Consider the following 19,205-nt stretch of genomic DNA (forward strand, 5'->3'; position numbering starts at 1 on the left):
GAAACTGGAAGGCAGAAGGAGGTAAGAGTGTACAGTAATTTTCTGTATTTTCTTTTCTACTTTTCAGCAAGCCTAAATCTTTTTTAAGAAGCAAAGGCATTTAATAAGTGACTTGGGGCATGTGGTCTTGGAAGAACATTATTGATCGCTGTGGTATTAATGGTCAGGGGCCCTACTCAGAAGTCATCAATGGTTAAATGTCAGCCTTAGGGGCATATTGAGCAGGGGTCCTCAAGGGTCAGTCATGCACCTGGTACTGTTAAACACTTTCACAAGTGACTCCAATCATGAGCTCTAGCTTGTGCTTCTTAGGTCAGTTCATATTCTGGTAAAGATAATAACATGTAAGCTATGACATGTGGCAAAAAAAATTAGGGGTCATTTAAACAGATGAAATAATAAGGAAACGTGTAAAGAACACAGAGTTACCTTGAGGTGAATCTTCATCTAGGTCCTGTCTTTGTTTCTTTGGCTGGCCTTATCTAAATAAATTTAGACAGGTTCTCTAGTCCTTTGAATGAAGTCATCTGAGATGTTCCTTACTCAATTGGTCCCCTAAAGATGACCCTAGATTGGACTGGGCTTAGGAAAGATTCTCAAATGACTCTTAACATGTGAATTGGAAAATCTTTTATCCTCCATGTTACTGTTATCTGTGAGGAGCTACAGGTAGCTATACAAGATAAGCTGAAATACAGATTGATACAGGAATTACGGAAAAATACTTGGAAGTATCCTAAATAAATTAGAGATAGAGCTACGATGTGATAGCAATCCCTTTTCTGGTATTTACCCAAAAGAGATAAAATTACCGCCTTGGGAAAAATATGTGCACTCTTATGCTCATTGTAGGTTGTTAGTAATAATCAAGACATACAAAAAACTTTAATGTTCATAGATGAATGGATAAAGTGTATTGCTGTATATATACGAGGAATATCATTTAGTCTAACAAAAAAGGAGAATCTGCCTATTTGCCACATGGTTGGAATTAGAGTACATTACTGTAAGTGGAAAGCAAGAAGATACACAAGATTAGTGCCTACCCTCACTTAAATATGGAATTAAAAATAAGTTAATGCACAAAAAATTAAAAAGTCAATACCATATGAATGGGAGGAAATAGGGAGATATAGATCAAAGCATATAAAACAGCATATATGTAGATGAACAAGACTAGTGATCAAATGTTCAACATGAGGACCAAAGTTAACAAAATTGCATTATCTTAGGAGCTTAAAAGATTTCAGCCGCTCTTGTCACAAAGCATGTGCAATAATACATGTATTCACGTATTTCTTCATAGTAACCATTTTACTATTTCTATGTAACTCATAATATCATGCTATAAATTTCAAATGTATAAAATAAAATTTGTGCAAAAAGAAATAAAGCAAACCAGCTGGAATAAAGAAGTTTTATATTACTTGAAACTACTCAGATGATCACAAAATGAAAATTTTATAAATCATTATATTTTCACTGGTCTATAAATACCTACTTTTTATGAATTGACAAGATAAATTATATGCAATTGTATTTTATTTTTTATTGTATCATACTTATTAGCATGGTAGCCTAGTGGCTAAATCTTCACCTTGCATGCATCAGGATCCCATACAGCTCCTTGCCTATGACCTGGGAAACCAGCAGATGACAGCCCAAACCTTGGGACCTTCCACCCACATGGGAGACCCAGAGCGGGCTCCTGACTCCTGGCTTTGGATCAGCTCAGCTCCGACCATTGCAGCCACTTGGGGAGTTAATGAGCAGAGGATTTTCCTTCCTTTCTGTCTCTCCTCTCTCTGTCCATCTGACTTTCCAATAAAAATAAATAAATCTTAAACTACAAAGAAGCAAACTAACAGGTGGAAGATCTTTGTCTCTCCTCTCTGTAAAATCTACCTTTCCAATAAAAATAAATAAATCTTTTAAAAATATTTATAGTTCAATAATAAAACAAAGCAAATCAACTTTTAAAAGGTTAAGCGTTTTGCATCTTCTGTAAAATATACAAATGACCAATAAGCACAGGAAAAGGTGCTCAGTTTCAGTAGTTATTAGGTAAATGCAAATCAAAACCATAATGAGAAATCACACCCACAAAAATGACTGTAATCAAAAGGAGACAACTGCCAGTGTTCACTGGGATACAGAAACCGCAGGACTCATATGTTCTAGTAGGTATGTAAGAAGGTGCAGCTACTCAGGAAATCATTTTGCTATTTTTCTTAAGGGTTCAACACAAGTATATTGCACCACTCCTAGCAATCCATACCAAACAAACCAAAGTGTCCACACAAAAATGGTATGCCAACATTCATGGTGCATCAGGTGACAAGTATATGAAAAAAATATTACATATCATATAATTCTATCAGTATCACTGATAAATAAGGAAAGAAACAGTGATGTTACAAAGTAAATGAAACTGATAAACCTTAAACTAAGTGTAACACAGGCACAAAAGAACATGTTTCATATATTCATTTATATAAAGGTTCAAAAAAGGTATAAAATATCAGAGCTTTGGAACTGGAAGTAAGGATGTTAGATGTTATAATTAGGTACAAGTTTTCATTCTAAAATCATACTGTTGTGATAGCACTAGAATTATGTAAATATACCAGCATTCAGTGAATTAGACTATCAAAATGGATTAGGTGATAGTATATAATTCAAATCTAAATAAAGCTGTTACAAAATAAAAACTTTGTGAGGATTGTTATTGTTATGCAGCAGGTGAAGCCTGCATTGAGACACTAGCTCCAGTTAGAATCCTAGCTGCTCCACTTCCAGCTCAGCTCCCTCCTAGTGTGCCCGGGAAAGATGACTGAATTGCTTTGGCCCCTGCAATCCATGTGGGAAACTCGGATATACTTCCTTGTTCATGGCTTGAGCCTGGCCCAGCCCCAGCCATCACAGTCAACTGCAGAGCGAACAGGCAGATGAAAGAAGAATCTATTCATCCCTCTAACCGTGTCACTCTGCATTTCAAATAAGTAAATAAGGAAAAAAAAAAAACCCCTTTCTTATGAATAAGGAAACAGTAAGGCACAAATTGGGAGAGAAGAGTGCACATCTGACCGGACAAGCGCTCCATATCATAAAGGTCATAGAAACATGAACTTTTGCACTTGAAAGAGCAAGATAAAAGAAGCACATCCCCAACAGAACTTACCTTGGTGTGCATTGTTAACATGACATGGACAGGAAGCAAAAATCACAATGCTTAATTTAAATGACAATGAGCTTGAAGGTGTTCATGATTTCTTTATGGCACTAGACATACTTACACAACAGTCTAAACGGTATTCCACTTAGTTTCAGATAACAGTGCCCCTTAAGCAGCAACAGCAAAAAAAAGTGCAGCTGAAATCCAAATAGCAAAACATTATACCAAAAGATTGAGTGGGTTGAGGCGGGGGTGGGGGGAAGTGGGGGAAGCACCATTTCAAAGTGTTTAGAGAAGAAGATCTTCAAACAGAAGTGATACTAGGATAATTTCCCTGCAAATGCAAAGCATGAAAGATAAGGGGAACATGATCTTCACTGTGGGTAGATAGTAGCAGGAGAAGCCTCCTATGAGTTTTCGTAGTTGCGAGACCATCAGAGACTTTCTTAACACAGCTATAAGGCCAGTTTTCAATGTTCTCTAAAGGTGGGTGGCCTTTTTCTCCATATACCATATTTTTTCTCCACTTCTACCCACAGCCTTCAGTGTGAAATAATCTGCCCTGCTCTTCACCTCTTGCTGCCCTTCTCAATCTTCAAAGCCTAATTTTCAAAAAAAACCCCATTCCTAGGAAGCTTTCCTTAGATTCCCTTTCTAGGGATAAGTCTCTCTATTCCCTTCCCATTGCACATTGTGTACCTCTCCTGCCACTGATTCCTACTTTTATAGTGCTCTTGTCACCTGCCTTATCTTCCTCCTTATTTTATAAACCTCTTCAAGTATGTAGCTCCACCTGGAAAAAAAAATCTAAGCCTGCAATATTTTCTGAATGAAATTTTCAAAGTAAAGAGTTAAAAGATTCTACCTTGGGGTACTATGCAATGGCTCAATTGGCTAATCCCTCTCCTGCAATCACCAACATCTTATTGGACACCAATTTTTGTTCTGGCTCTAGTTCCCATCCAGTTCCCTGCTTATGGCCTGGGAAAGCAGTGGATGACGGCCCAAAGCCATGGGACTTCACACCCACAAAAGAAACCCAGAGGAAGCTCCTGGTTCCTGGCTCCTGGCTTTGGATTGGCTCAACTCTGTCTATTGTGGTCATTTGGGGAGTGAAACAGCAGATGAACAATCTTTCTCTCTCTCCTTCTCTCTGTAAATCTGCCTTTCCAGTGAAAATAAATAAAAATCCATCTTGAAACATGTAACACAATCTATGCAATCTACATTTCACATCAGTTTCTGAAAACAGTAACCAAAGGGGAAAAAAAAACAAATTACCACACTAGAAGTAATAAGAGAGTGAATCTCTCCACATATTTGGTAAAGTTAATAAATAAAGTGTCTAAATAAAGGGTAAGAAAGCATGTTAAAGATGATAGTAATTGTGTTTTTAAAAAAACACAAAATTCCTTTAAAAGTCATAGAAATTCCTTTAAAATCCTTTTAAATATTACATAAATTGATTTAAAATATAATGCTACTGAATTGTTGGCTACATATTTGAGGAATATAAATTTTACATAATATAAAATTGAGGAAAACAAATTTTACATAGGATAGAAAACAACATAACTATTCCATATTGAGGGTTCATTCTATTAACAACATTTAATAGTAAAGATGAAAAAAATGCTCAGGATAGTGAAAAAAACAAAATATAAGAACTCACTTATGACAATAAGTTTTCAAGAATGTGTATTTGCTTATTCAGTCAGTCACTCAATCAAGCAAATAGTCATATCTTTTATACTATACGCCATATAAAAGTAACTGGTATTGAGGAAACAAAATCTAATCATAAAGAGGCATAGAGAAGATCACACATTTACTCTGGTGTTAAGACACTCATGTCCCATATCAGAGCTCTGATCCCAGGTCCAGCCCTTAATTTTAGCTTCCTGTCAGTGTAGACCCTGGAAGCAGTAGTGTTGGATCCTTCCAGTTTCATGGGGCACCTGGGTTGTTTTCCCTGTTACTAGTTCTGGCCCCCCAGTCCCACTGCACCATTGTCAGCATCTGAGGAATGATTAAGTGACTAGGAAGTTGTTCTCTTGCTCTTGCTCTCCCTGTCTCTCAAACAATTTTTTTTTTTAAAAAAGAGAGATTTAAATGTATTCCATGTAAATGACATAAAGAGGTTGGTTAGATTCTAACGGGGGGAACAGAAACCTTGCATGTATGGTGGGCAGAGTGTGGTTCACAACAGGCTTTCCAGAGGAGGCAACCTGGAAACAAGTCTGGAAAGTCTTAAAGGATTACTTACCATGTAGGCAGCCTTGGAAGGAATAACTGGGAATGGGGAGCGATAGAAAAAAAGAAAAGGAAAAAAGGAGTTCAGAGCAAACACACAAAACTGGGGAACCGTTGTTTTATCCTTGGGTCTACAAACAGATTCATGGGTGTGAAATCTAGGGTACAAGAAGAGACACAGAAAGAAGGGATTGTAATAAGCTAAAAAATTTCTGAATTTTAGTTCATGTATGTTCTTGGAAGAATTATAAGCAGGCCATATACATGGAAATATATAGTGATGGAGTACTGGGGACACCATATCCAGATGTGGGGGTACAATGTAACATGCATCCCTGCTTCCAGATGAAAGATGAACTCCCAATGAAATTGTTGGACATGTGTAGACAAAGGGATGCTGGACTATCTGACATTGTACCAGCAATGTAGGGGTACAGTTAAATAAGAGACTGATGGAATTATGATTTCTTATGAAGGACTGTACCATTGTAGCAAAATGGGGAAAATTCTGTCGGGGGTGGGAGTTTGAGGGGGGAATCCCAGTCTATATAAAATTGTACCACATAATTCAAAATAAAAATAAAATAAAATTTAAAAAACAGGCCATACACAGGAAAATTTATAATTCAGAGGAATCACTTTGTTTGAAAAAGGAAGATGAATTAGAGGGAGGCCTGACTAGATAAAGGGGTATAATTAGGAGCCTCTTACAACACTTCAATCTAGAAATGATGGCAGCTTGGTGTGCAGTGGTGAGGACGAACAGAGATGACAGATTGGAGATATATTTAGGAAGCTGACTCAACAGGACATGGTGATTAATGGGAAACGGAGAGGCAGAGATTGTGAGGGGTCCAGGTTTTTGGCTTAGGCAATTGGGTCACTTCAGTTTTTGTGGTAGGATAAATGGAAGAAGAGGTGGTTAATGAGAAGATAATGAATTCTTATTCAGACATCTTAGGTTGAAAACCATGTGAGACATCTAAGTAGCAATTTCCAGTAGGCAGTTGGATTGATGTGTCTGGAGAAGAGTGAGGTAGGGCTGGAATTAGACATTTAAGACACAGCTCCATGACTTGGTTAATGCACACGATTTGAGTGACTGTCTCAGACTCCGATGACCAATGCATAGAGTCTGAAGAAAACTGAAACTTGAAGCAACTTCAGAAAACAAATTGCTACAGCATCTAACACAAAGTGGAAGGGATGGCTTCCACGCAAGTTCATACTTACTATGATATTTCACCCTTGGTACCCTCTGCTAATATTTCATCCCTCCTAATTTATATCTAATAAAACCCTTCATAACTCTTCTTTGCCGACATTTCACAAATGAGGCCATGAAAAATTTTCTTCCTAGCAGGCTTGATTTTATAGGAACAGACTACGGGCAACTTAATTTCTTCCTGAGAAAACTATTTAGAATATGCCCTGGAATAAAGCAAGAAATGGTGTAAAGTTCTACTCCCAGCAAGAAAATTTAAAGCATGTTCATGCCTTATTTTCTCACATATCACAAGTTTTTTAAGTATTTCATTCTGTTTGATTTGCTTCATTAGCAAGGAATTTGTTTTCTACATAACTTTCACAACTCATTGTTATTTATGTGACACTGGAGTTAAATAGATAGGATGTACTAGAATTGTATTGATAATTTGGGGGCTAAAGGTGGTTGTAGTATCATAAAGAATTCTCTACACCATCCCTTCTAAAGTACCATGGCTACTAGAGTACTTGAAGCATCAAGAAAACCAAAACCAAGTCACTCAGTCAGCAGGGAGATAGCAATATAGGAATGTTATCTGTAAGACTTGAAGATGATGGATCAGCACATAGGATGAAAGTAAAAGCAATCCAAGATTCATGCATATATAGAGTGTATTATATTATTCTCTCTACTTTTGCTTGTCTGGAACTTTCAATAAGAAAAAGTTAAAAGACAGAGAGAATCCCAGATCAAGAGCACAGAGATGAAAACAAGTCTGCAGGTTCCATCTAGCCTACTAAAGAAAAGGACACAAAACACAGTCACGAATGTCAGCCCTGGAGATGCACTCCTAGGTGTGAACCACAGTCCCATCATTTTCGTGACATGATCATGGAGTCTTACCTAACCTCTCTGTGTCTCACTTTTCTGATCTGTGAAATGGTGATAATATCTTTCTCTGAGATGAGAATTAGGAAAAGGAAATTAGCATAGTACCTGGCACATAATAAGTAAGCATTAAGCAGTAGATATTTCTTCTTATTCAAAAATAGACTAGAATATGGTAAAGTTAGAAAGGAAGACTACAGAGGAGAGTGATCAAGAATATAAATGTATATTTTGTGTTCAATTAGTCCACAAAATCTGTCTGTCCACTGGTTTACTTTATTACTTACTCCTTGACATCTGGATTTTATATTCTTGCTCTACCCAACTTCTCACATTAATCATACTGGATCTGATCTAGTTACTTCCTTCCAGGATCCAGATGTAGAGTATCTAATTTCTTTAACATTAATCAACAACCAAATTAGAAGCTCTAGGTGTCTTTGGTGTGCTGTAGCCTTAGGCAAAGGAAGGTGGGTGCAGACTAACTGAGAGGCAACCCTGGCCCACAAAGCTCTCATGCTAGGACCCTGACAGGCTGAGTGAGACTGCCTCAGATAGCCACACCCTCTGGAGGACTGGTAATATGTCTGCATGGCCAACTGTTACCCCTGGAGCCTAGCACTGTCCCTGGCACTGCTGGACAGTCAAAGCTTGCATTAATATTCTATAGTTATGAAGTAGGCATTTATTTTTTTTTCCAATAGTCTCATCCTGAATGAACGTGTTGTTCATTTGGGCAACAGTAACTTTATTGCAGAACAATCCAATTAATATCCACAAGTCTTCTGAGCTGGCTGAGCTAATGATTTACATGGGTGGATCTGAACCTATCAATGAAGCTAGCTGTTCAGGACCCGGCAAGGACTGATTGACATAGTGGGTGCAATGAGTGAACAAGATACTGGTCCTCCTGTTAGCAGTCCCCTTTCTAAGATGCTGCGGCGGCCAACCTGACTGGGATTCCCACCCAATGCCCTGTGTGTGTACAGGGTGGAGGGGAGTAAGACTGCTCAACTGTTCAGCTTGTGCTCACCACAATTCTCAAGTTTCATTCCTCTTTATGACTGAAGTGGGGGACAGCATCTCTACTCTGTTTCAACATCTCTTCTCCATAGTGAACTAGTATAAAAGCAACAAATTCCATTTACTATAAACCGATGATGTCGTAACACATGCTTTTAACTTGAATTCCTAAAATTTTCAAGTCCTAACATAATCCCCATAATTTTGTATTTTAGGGAATGATTCCCCAAATATTCTTATTTACTTTGGGTTTTTTGGGTGCTTTATTTTCATTGTCTTTTCAAATTGTTCCTTATCCTGAAATGTTTTTGACATAAATATATGTCAGGCAATATAAAAATGGCATATATATTATCTTATTTTTATCCATCCCTCAACCCTATGTGGTGGATATTGTTATTCCAATTTAACAGACAACAAAAGCTGACTACAAAATTAAGTCAATTGTTCAAGGTCAAATGACTAGCAAATTACGAGTCACTGCACTTTTCTAAAAAAGAAAGAAAGTGAAGGAAAGAGAGAGAGAGAGAGACTCTTTTTAAATCTACCATCCTTGAATAATTAGCCCAAATTTCCAGCCCAAATTTGGAAAAAAGAAATCAATTCTTTGTAGTAACAACTCACAGATACTGGAGAAAAAAATTTTTTTTCTTTTTTCTTTTTTCCTTCATGTTTCTTTTCAACCAAAGAGCAGAGATGTAATAGGAAACAAAAGAGTGAGTATTCAGAAGCTCTTCTCTGTTTCTCTCCCTGAGCCAGGGGTGCTTGAAACAGGACTCCTGTGTCAGGGCTGGAGACTTGGGCTCCCTCAGTGTGAGCTCAGATCCAGGTTCCATGTTGCTTTTTTTCCCTCCAAGCATTCTGTGAACCTCTCCATTTGCAATGGTCCATTTTTCCCTCACTTGCAGCAGAAACAGAGAAGCAGCTCCTAGACATATGGGAGAACCGTCTCACAGTCAAGTCTCACCAATACTGCTGGCTGAAAGAAGTCCAAGGTTTGCTGGGGCTCCCAGGAATCAGAGACCTACAGCCAGATGGATGCCTGCATTTATCTGAAATTCACAGTTTGAAAGGCTAGAACTCATTGCATGACACTCAATAGATAACTCAACATATGCAGGGCTGCACCTGGATCGCCCATTTTAATTTGTATTTTATCTTATAAAGTCATGTAATTAATAATCTGTGACCTAGGACAACCAACATATATTTATTGTACGACTTTTCTAGCCCCACACTATGCACAGCATAAATGGTCTAGAGCAGTCAGAGCCAAAACTACACTGATAGCTTCTCAACTCTAACCATCACTGACTTAAAATTCAAAGTGTCAATTCTCCTAACTGCTTGCTAGCTAACTGCATGACTAAAGCTGTATTTTCTTTTCTTTTTCCTTTTTTTTGGGAGGGGGGGGAGTTGTTTGTAAAGAACACAAATTTGGCTCTGGACACATGCAGATGAAAAACAGATGGATTTTTATCTATTCATTCAAAGTGGGGGAGAGAGACCAAGTGATTTGTGTGTTTTGTGTCTCTCTATTAGAGGATAACAAACCGATTGAGAGGATTTTTCCCCATTTTTCAGGAAAGAAAAGCAGAAGCGAACTAAATCAGCAACCATCCCTTTGGATGCCAGATGACCTGGGATGGAGATTTAGCGCTAGATTTAAAAGGCTTTGTTTACAGACAATTAAAAACCACATAAATTTAAATTGTCAAAGAAGAAATGGTTTCCAAAAGCCCAATGGCACCTCCACAGCACTGTGCAGGAAAGACCCAGAGGCAGACACAGGGCCACCAGCCCAAATGCCTGCGGAGATTGCCAGGAAGCCAAAGCCTGCTGCTTCTGCTGCTACCGGTGCAAAACAAAAGTCTTACGGAGCTTCAGTTTCAGATGGGGAGTTTCAGCTTCAGCTTCAGTTTCAGCGAGGAGGTGGCAGACTACTTTGCAAGATGATTGCACCACAAAAGTGCACCCCAAAGTGAGAAATTGCTGCAATCAGGCCCGTAGGCAATCAGTGGTTAGGAACCCTCTCTGTGGGCTTTGTTTTTCCCACCAATAGAATTAGACATAAAAATTAAAAAAGAGACACAAATACAAAAGCCTGTAGGGTTTTGAGTCTGAAATACTCTGGCTTTTCTTCTCTGTGCCTTTTACTTCTGTCCCTCAGCCATCAACAAAGCGACCTAAGCTTCAGGAAAGAGCAGTTTTATAGGCAAAAAAAAAAAAAAAAAAAAAAAGCCCTTGCATGTTTGCATCAATATTTGGTGCTGTGATGTTGATGAATAAGTAATGATGTGTAGGTGTTGATAACTTTTATACACGTCTAGGATTGGTTCTGACACAGGTGGTCCACGGAGGATGAGGTTTACAAGCTCAAAATGGGCAGGAGAAAGCCATTGTTTCTGGCTGTCCCTCACAGATGCGGGATTTTGCACCTGTGCTTGAAGTTGCTCTTTCATTTTGTTTCTCTGCAGAAAAGCCAGCGACAATGCTCAAACTGGGAGCACCTGTTTTGGGGCCAACTTGGCCTGAATATGGTCTCTTAGATTGATGACTTACACATAACAAGAAAACTTTCCCTTAGAGTTTTGAAATTTGGGATTAAATTTTTGAGTTGTGAATGTACGTGTAACTATTACTATAGGACTTAAATATATGCAAAGTGTTGCACAGCTTATTTCTATTATCCAAGCACTTGGATGCTAGAAGACAAACATTATCAAAAAATTGGATGAGGGCTGAATCCCTCACATTGATGAAATTTTTGTTTAAATCACAGGGCAATTTAGGCGCCAGTGTCAATTTGAATGTAGTCCAATCTTATACTAACTAAAAGGTAGAAACTGCACATCATGTATAGCCAAGTTAAAATTGAGAAGATATCTTTCTTGAAGAAACTGCCAACAATATTGATAGATTCTTCATTGTTTATTTGATTGGGTTAACAACATTAAACATTCTCCAGTTTAAAATAAGTCTTTTGCAACCGTAACTAATCTTTCATTCCCTAAGGTTTGGCTAGTGACAACTAGAGGCAAATCAAGAAGAATTTATCACTTGGAATCATGGCCACATGTCTCATTAAAAAAATTGCAGGGAGAACAATTAAAGGTTATGTTCAAATTCTTGGGACCTGCCCTTAATTAATTGTAGAAAACTACTGATGTTGTAAATTTTCAGTAAAATTTGTAATACATGTTAAGTTTCAAAATGGACTGTAATTTTATCACAGACCAAATTCAGAGGAAATGATACACTGCTTTCTTCAAAGAGATAAACTACGACTCTGACCAATATTCTATTGATAAATTACACTGCTAATATCTTTGTGAATAGATTCATTATTTAGACTTTCCATGCAAGAGCAGATGTCAATCAAGTAATAATGTGTTAAATAAACATTGTCTAGCGAATATCACGGATAGGTACAACTGAAAATGCTGCAGTGTTAACAATTTTCCACACATTGATAACTCATGAATAAAATGTTCAGATTAACAATTGTTTTATTTTTTATCAATTAGCCAGTCCTTTGATTTGAATTCTCCACCCTCTAGCGTCAAGGAGATGCCTTTTCTTTTCTTTAAACAAAGGATTATTCTTTCTCAAAAGGAGTTTGTCTAGTTCTTTTATTGTTTTATGTCACACAAGGGAAAAATGCTTTTGAGACATCATGGCTGAATTTAGCAGGGACGAGAGTTTACTGCTATATAATCATTAGTCAATGCAGTTGCTGAAACCTTAAACAAAAGAAAACAAACTACAAACAGAGAAGCATCCCCTGAAGGCACATCAGAACACCAGAGAGGGGCCGCATGGCTTTCAAACAAGGTTGCCCAAGCATGTGCTAAATATTGCTGCTCTTGACTTTCAACTGCACACCAAGGAATACAGTTTCACCTTCTATTCTAAAGCAACACTGCAAAGCAGAGGGGAGGCAACTATAAAGGATTTAGCAAAAGTACTCCATTCTGACTCTGTGGCAACTTAGTGCAAATTATATTTCAAAATTAAAAAAAGAAATTTCTCAGTAGAGACTCCCATGATGAAGCTACTAGAAAAGGGGCTTAAATGGCAAGTCCATTAAAAGGGGCTTTATCTCAAGTCCTGCTTTGTCACATCATACCAACTGTCACCATACACAGATCAAAGTTCACAATGTAGAGCGGAACCATGTTACTATCTGGGGAAGGCAAGGCTGCTTGTGTTCAAATAGATTGATAACTTGAAGTTAAACTTCCTCATGATGGAAATAAGTGCTGAAAACTAGTTTAAGTTACAAAAGTGGGCACTGAGGCAATGCAACATTGTAAAACAAAACAAAACAAATACACACCAAAAAGTAGGAACAAGAAAAGAGTGAAAGGAAAGATTAAGGCCATTTTTAAACACAAGGAAAATCATGCGTAATTCACTTCACAGACAGGAATTCTTGTGTTGGGGGAAATTAGTGTGGACTACAATAACAGTACCTCTCATATACAGTATTTCACCTAAAATATTTCTTTTAATTACTGGCCTTAATTTCTGGGCTTTGTGTGTATGTGTGTTTTCATTTCTATGTTGTTTTCATAATTTTGTTGCTGTTCAAACTCACTGATTAAAATAGAAGTATGGTTGAGCTCATAAAATAGACACCAAAAAACACTGCTTGCTTGGTCAGGTTTTAACAGTGAGGCCAGAGTCACATGCTTTTGCTAAAATTCCCAAGTTTATGCACACTGCTTCTCTCTCTGCAAACTAATTCTAATTTCTAAAAAAAAAAATTTCAAATTAGTTACATGTCAGTCATCACATTGCTAATAAGATACAAAATTCTAAATTGCATTGAAGTTCTTGGCTTTTGAAATCATATGACAAGAACTCAGTAGGAGAATAGAAGGATTTGAACATTAACAACTACTCTGACAAAATAAACAATCTAATATTAGCAAAATAAAATCATATTACTAATGATAGTATTGATCATTGTGAGCAGCATGAATTTGGGATCTTCAGTCACATGCCTTGCCTGGGCCTTGATATTTTCTTCTTTACAATTTATATAAAAATAAACTATATGTCCTGGCACATCAAAGCAGACTACTTCCTTCTATTCATGTCATGTTTCCTTACAGTTGATGGGATAAAACTGTGTAGTAGGACTGTGTGCTGGATTAAACAATTAAGGTGCAAAAAAAGGTAGTTTTTCAGCATTTTAATCGATGTACGCATTTCTCTCAAAATTAGAATTAGCTCATCTGTTTTTGAAAGTTTACTTATCAAGACTGGCATAGTTCCCACTAGAGTCCTTGAGGACACCACTCTCATTCACAGATCCAGCTCTCTCGTCCTCAACTTTCTACTTTTCTCCTTACTCAATAAATGTTCATTCCGTGAATGAATGAACAAATGTTTCGTCCAAGAAAGAATACAAATTAAGAAATATAAGAAATAATTAAAACTTGAATAGGATCATAAAATTTAGGAAACAGAAAAATATAACTCTAGAGCATATATTTCCCCAAATAATCCACCAACAGAGATTTTCACATTTTAAGTTTTCATATAAAATCTCTAGTAACATTTGAACTTTATGGTACTTACAAAGTATTGATATCAGTTGAAAATAATAATTTTATTATCAGCAAACTAGAAAATGCTTATTAAAATCATTGTTTCATATATATACATGTATAATTGAAAAGTCTGGGTGTTGGCACTGTGTCTGGACATAAACAAAATGTTAAGAACTCATCAAATATCAGCTACTTATCTGTTCCAGTTAAATATTTCAATTTGCTTCCTGTCCCAAATGACCTTTAAACCCACAGCAAGGATTTTTGCCTTAGTGATCTGGATTGCTAAAACTCTGTTTTATCTGTGTATCCATAATTATACCATGGTGATAAAAAAAAATTCACGTTTGTACAGTAGAGTTTTAATGCTGATTATTTGATTATATCAAGTGAAAGCTATTCTTTATCACAAAATCGAATTAGACTTTTACAGATAAAATTAGAAATCGACTCTTGTTTGAAAGCTTTTTCTTGTATATGCCAAATGTCTTAGTTTTCAAAGTGTCCTTAAAAGACCATAAAAGTATTATTACAATGCTTGCAAATCTGGCTCCTTTTATATAAGTTAATGATGTGGGATGAGAGATATTTCATCTTTTATACAGTTATTTGACAGTGATGAATTTAATTCATTCTATCACATTGAATGATACATTTATATTCAGTATGTAGTTTAAAATTTCATAAATGATTAAAGTCCCTGTCGTTTTAATTATAATATGCAGAGAGCAGCCAGAACTTATTTGCAAAGAATAATGTACAAGTCAATAAATTTGGTGAGTACTCTTGACAACATATAAATAATGACTTCAGAAGTATAACTACCTGTAGTTGAAAACTAAATAACAAAGGCTCGTGTTTGGGTTTTTATGAACTTGATCCAGCTTTCCTTAGAATCTCTTTATGATTGTAATTTCCTTTATTAAATTGGAAGCACAATAATGTGATGGCATTATATTACTAGCAAACCAATTTAAACCCAGAATACAACTTCAAATAAGTAAGTCCTGATCATGTTCCTGCTCTTTTACATTTATCACTGTACGAGGTTGGGAAACCCTGAGTTCCGGTAGGATCCTTTAAAGAAAGATTTGTCAAAAAAAGAAGATCTCACCAATACGGATGGCCTTACACTTAGGACCACATTGGCCCCATTCCTATTCCTCACTCTGATTGTACACTTTCACTTATAGTTTGGATAGTTTTCATTTTAAAAGAACTCACTGTGATTTAACAAATAAGTTCTATTATTGAAACATATAGGAAGTTACAATAGTGAGAAAGACTGGCAGTTCCTAACCAGACCAGAGGAGTTTGCATGGGGTAAAACAGGATAGAAATCAGATGAAATTGCATGGTGCTCTGCAATTACACAGAATGATACAGTATGAACAAGATCATGTTGGAACTTACATTCCATTTATTCTGATGCATTCTTCTCTGCCCCAGAATTCCATTTCAACACAAGGAATTAAAATAGAATTATACTAACAAAGCAGACACCACATTCTTTTACCCTTACTTATGAACAGTAATAGTTGATTTAATGCTGCTAATAACCAGAAAATGGAGATAATTCCACACTTCCTCCCAGGAGTCTCTGAAAGTATCCTCTCAGAGGTATATTGCAGAGACCGTCTTATGTGCTGCTTCCATAGTCTTGGTATAGTAGACAATACCAGCACAGTCAAATCTGACCTTGGCCAAGGGACCTATTAGTCCAAACTTTTTGCAAAGATCATAAGTCTGGTATCAGCTCAAGTCAGAGTGAGGTTAAACTTGTGCCTGACATCAATCATGTTAGAATGAGCACAGTCATTCTTCAAGGTCTGATCTGCACAGCCTAAGAACAGAATACAGAAAAGAAAGTCTTCATTTAGTTTCAAACATCTGTGACAAGAATTGTGTGATTATCTTTGGAGCAGCATCTTTCAGGATCACTGACACTCAGTTTATGAGACACTTTGTACTGTAAACTACAGGTTTGCTTTTGCAGTTTTATTGCAGCTTGCTTTTTCGATGTTTGTGCTTCGCATAAGAGAAGAATGAAGGAAGAAAAAATGGAAAGAAGAAAGAACTTTTAAGGACAGAGAGAAGGATGGAAGGAAAGTAGAAGACAAGGAAGGGAGGGAGGGATGGAGAGAGGGAAAGTTAGTTTCAAGTATTGACTCCAAGCTTCCAACATGTAAATTCTGCACACACGTGGGGACTGTTAACATCCCCAAGGCCACAAGAACTCCAAAAGAGAAAACTACTATGCGCTAAAGAAATCCTATACCTATTTTGATCCAAACCACTTCCTTTCATCTCTATTTTTAATCCTACAAATTCTCATTTCAATCTCTTCATCCCAAACACTATCACTGAGATAGAATGAATTCTATGTGCACCTTAGAACTGAAATTAAAAAAAAAAACAGCTTATGATACAAGCACATAAGTTAACTCTCATCCTTAGGATGGATAGAGTAGAAACCATGACAGACCTTTCACAGGGTTGTGGCTGCTGCGTGAGAGCATAACAAATTGCCACCTACAATCTCTCAGGGTTAATAAGCCACCTGTCTTGAAAGTAGCAGTCATATTGGTCTTTGAAGCCTATCCCAATACTTAAACTCTTGATGAAGTTCTTACTGTGCCAAAGGAACTTACTAACAAAGCCACGGAGTCGATTTAACCTAGGGAAACTGGACCCAGTAGACTAGGCTATCAGAGTTTTGTGTTGAGATAATTACTGCACTAAAGAGAGCATATGGGCTGTCAGAGCTGGCACATGGCCTGCACCAGCTGTTACCTGGGTGCTTTGGAAAACCTACTGAACAGCATTTTGGACACAGCGCAGCTCTGTGTAAGTTTTCCAAGGTTTCTACTGGGAGTTCTTCATAATAAATTTATTTCCTGTGTAAGGGAGGATTACACCCAGTAACGTAACTGGAATAAACATGTTGAATTTTTCTGGCAGATAGAGTATCACTGGCTAAAAGAGGAAAACAATCCTGAGTATGACAAGCACGAAGCCTGCAAAGCTAGGAATCATTAAAACATTAACTAGCATAGGTCATCCTGTATTAAACAATTTAGAAATTAAATTTAATGCATTAAAATTCTTCTTGCAAACCACTGATCTGCCAGATTAGGCTCTTAAAACATGCCCAGTTTAAATAAACAATAGTAGCTTTTTGGTTACCACTATCAGGTTAATTCTCCCTAACTGGCATATTCAAGCTTCCTGCCTCCCACCAAATGGGCCATTTTACTAGTAGTTCTTGCTGGGCCTGCTGAACCTCAGGAAAACACTTTTTCCAAGACCAAATATCAAGATGTCAGCCAATGAATGCTGACAACAGCTTCCATTTATATAGATCATATTTTCTTCTAAGTGGCCTACCCCAAACTTGACAAATGGGGTATCAATGACTTACATATTGAAACTCAGCCAGCTCCTAAAGGACCACTCAGTCATAGACCACATATAATGAAACATCTTAAGACAGACTGAAGGAAGTAAGAAGACAGGAAGAGTAGAGAACTTCATGCCAAAGGTCATTCAAAAAGAATTAATTAAATACAGCTAAACTATGTCATCAGTCATTGGATCACATGTAAAAACATATAGTCACGTTATTACCCTTGGACCTGTTACTTATCACACTTAACTACATATTATTACCCTTGGAACTAAGATGCAACTCTCTTATTCATAAGTCATTTTTTATTCATCTTCCAGAATGTTAGGGAAAGAAACTGTGCAAGAGCAGACACACAATACTGACAAGTCACTAAAGCATAAAACATGGAACCAACCTTTGCACCCAAGCTGACAGTAAGTCTGCATCTTTATCTTTAAACTCAAACTCGTCACCTCAAAAATGAATAAATAAATAAATAAATAAATAAATAAATAAAAAGTTAGCACGACAGTCCCAGCTTTTTTCCCCCACATAGTTATGAAGGAAAGTTAGTTTCACTTCAAGGAAACAATTTAAAGCCGAGCTTGCTTACAAAAATAGGTCTTGTTCAAGGTTTTCTTTTGAATCAGACCCTGTGCTTAGTCTTGATTAAATGAAATGCACTTTGAGAAAATACTGTGATACCGACAGGCTGTGGAAGCCTCCACGGACAGCCTTTCTGGTCCTGTTCCCAGAGGGAGAGCTGATTTGGGCTCACAGACAAAGAAAGTCATGTTTCAGGGAAACGGCTGCATGCCCAACTCAGAAAAATTCAAGTCATTAGATTTAAATTTTTAAAATGTATTCCTTAAAAACATCCAGGACATTTACAAAATCCTCTGCATTACATCACAGTAAGTGCATCACCGTGTTATATTTTGCAAGCTTTAGCAAATAAAAAATCCCCCAGAAGAATCTTAATTCTTATCTATGGAAAACATTAAACTGCTAAGCGCTAACAACTGGAATTAGTCCTTAAATCTCTAATGAGAATAATAAAACATGAGTGCAGTTTGTGCTGTAACTTGATAAGGCCTGGATTTACTTGCTGTTAGGAAAAGTCACTGATCCAGCAGTATGGCTTTTTACTCCCTGAGGTACAGGAAACAATATCTGTCCTCTAGGAACCTTCTCTGCGGTAAGCACTTCTTATCTGTGCTATCAGAGGACGCAGATAGCAGGCTAATATCTAGTAACAGCAGCTTTATGAGATGATCCATTACTGATCTAAATCAATCTCAAGCAGGTAGTCGTCCTTAACCCATTCATGCCAGAGCTGACCCCTGCCACAGGGCACCCTCCAGAGCTCTCTCTGCACGCTGGCAGGCCAGAAACCTCCAGCAAGGAACTAAAGGCAGAACATTCCTTCTGCTCTGTGTCTTACACATCTCTTAAAAACCTCTGCACTCTACAAAAGAATGGAGTTGATGCTACAGACTAGAGAAAAATGAGATCCAGTGTTAGCTACAATTATCAACCTTGTTTTTGTGCAGTATATGTTCAAGCATGAGTTTAATGAACCTGACAGCAATTTGCAAAGACCCTAACAACTAGCTGTAAAGCATGTGAGGAAGAAACAAATCTCTCTTCCTATACTTGGGGAATTTTGCTAAAGACACATTTGCTGTGAAGCAAATCTCACTGTTTATA

General features: G+C 37.2%; 1 long non-coding RNA gene across 1 annotated transcript in view; it reads right to left on the minus strand.

Annotated features, from left to right (window-relative positions):
- Window positions 1-15,531: 15,531 nt before the first annotated feature.
- The window catches only part of LOC131481558 (uncharacterized), an 88,780-nt gene continuing 85,106 nt past the window's right edge, over window positions 15,532-19,205 (minus strand). Inside the window, exon 3 of the long non-coding RNA XR_009246385.1 lies at window positions 15,532-15,950. This is a non-coding gene — a long non-coding RNA (uncharacterized LOC131481558). The remainder of the gene's footprint in view (window positions 15,951-19,205) is intronic.

The sequence above is a fragment of the Ochotona princeps genome, chromosome 12 (genome assembly GCF_030435755.1).
Source record: "Ochotona princeps isolate mOchPri1 chromosome 12, mOchPri1.hap1, whole genome shotgun sequence".
In the NCBI taxonomy this organism is placed as follows: domain Eukaryota; kingdom Metazoa; phylum Chordata; class Mammalia; order Lagomorpha; family Ochotonidae; genus Ochotona; species Ochotona princeps.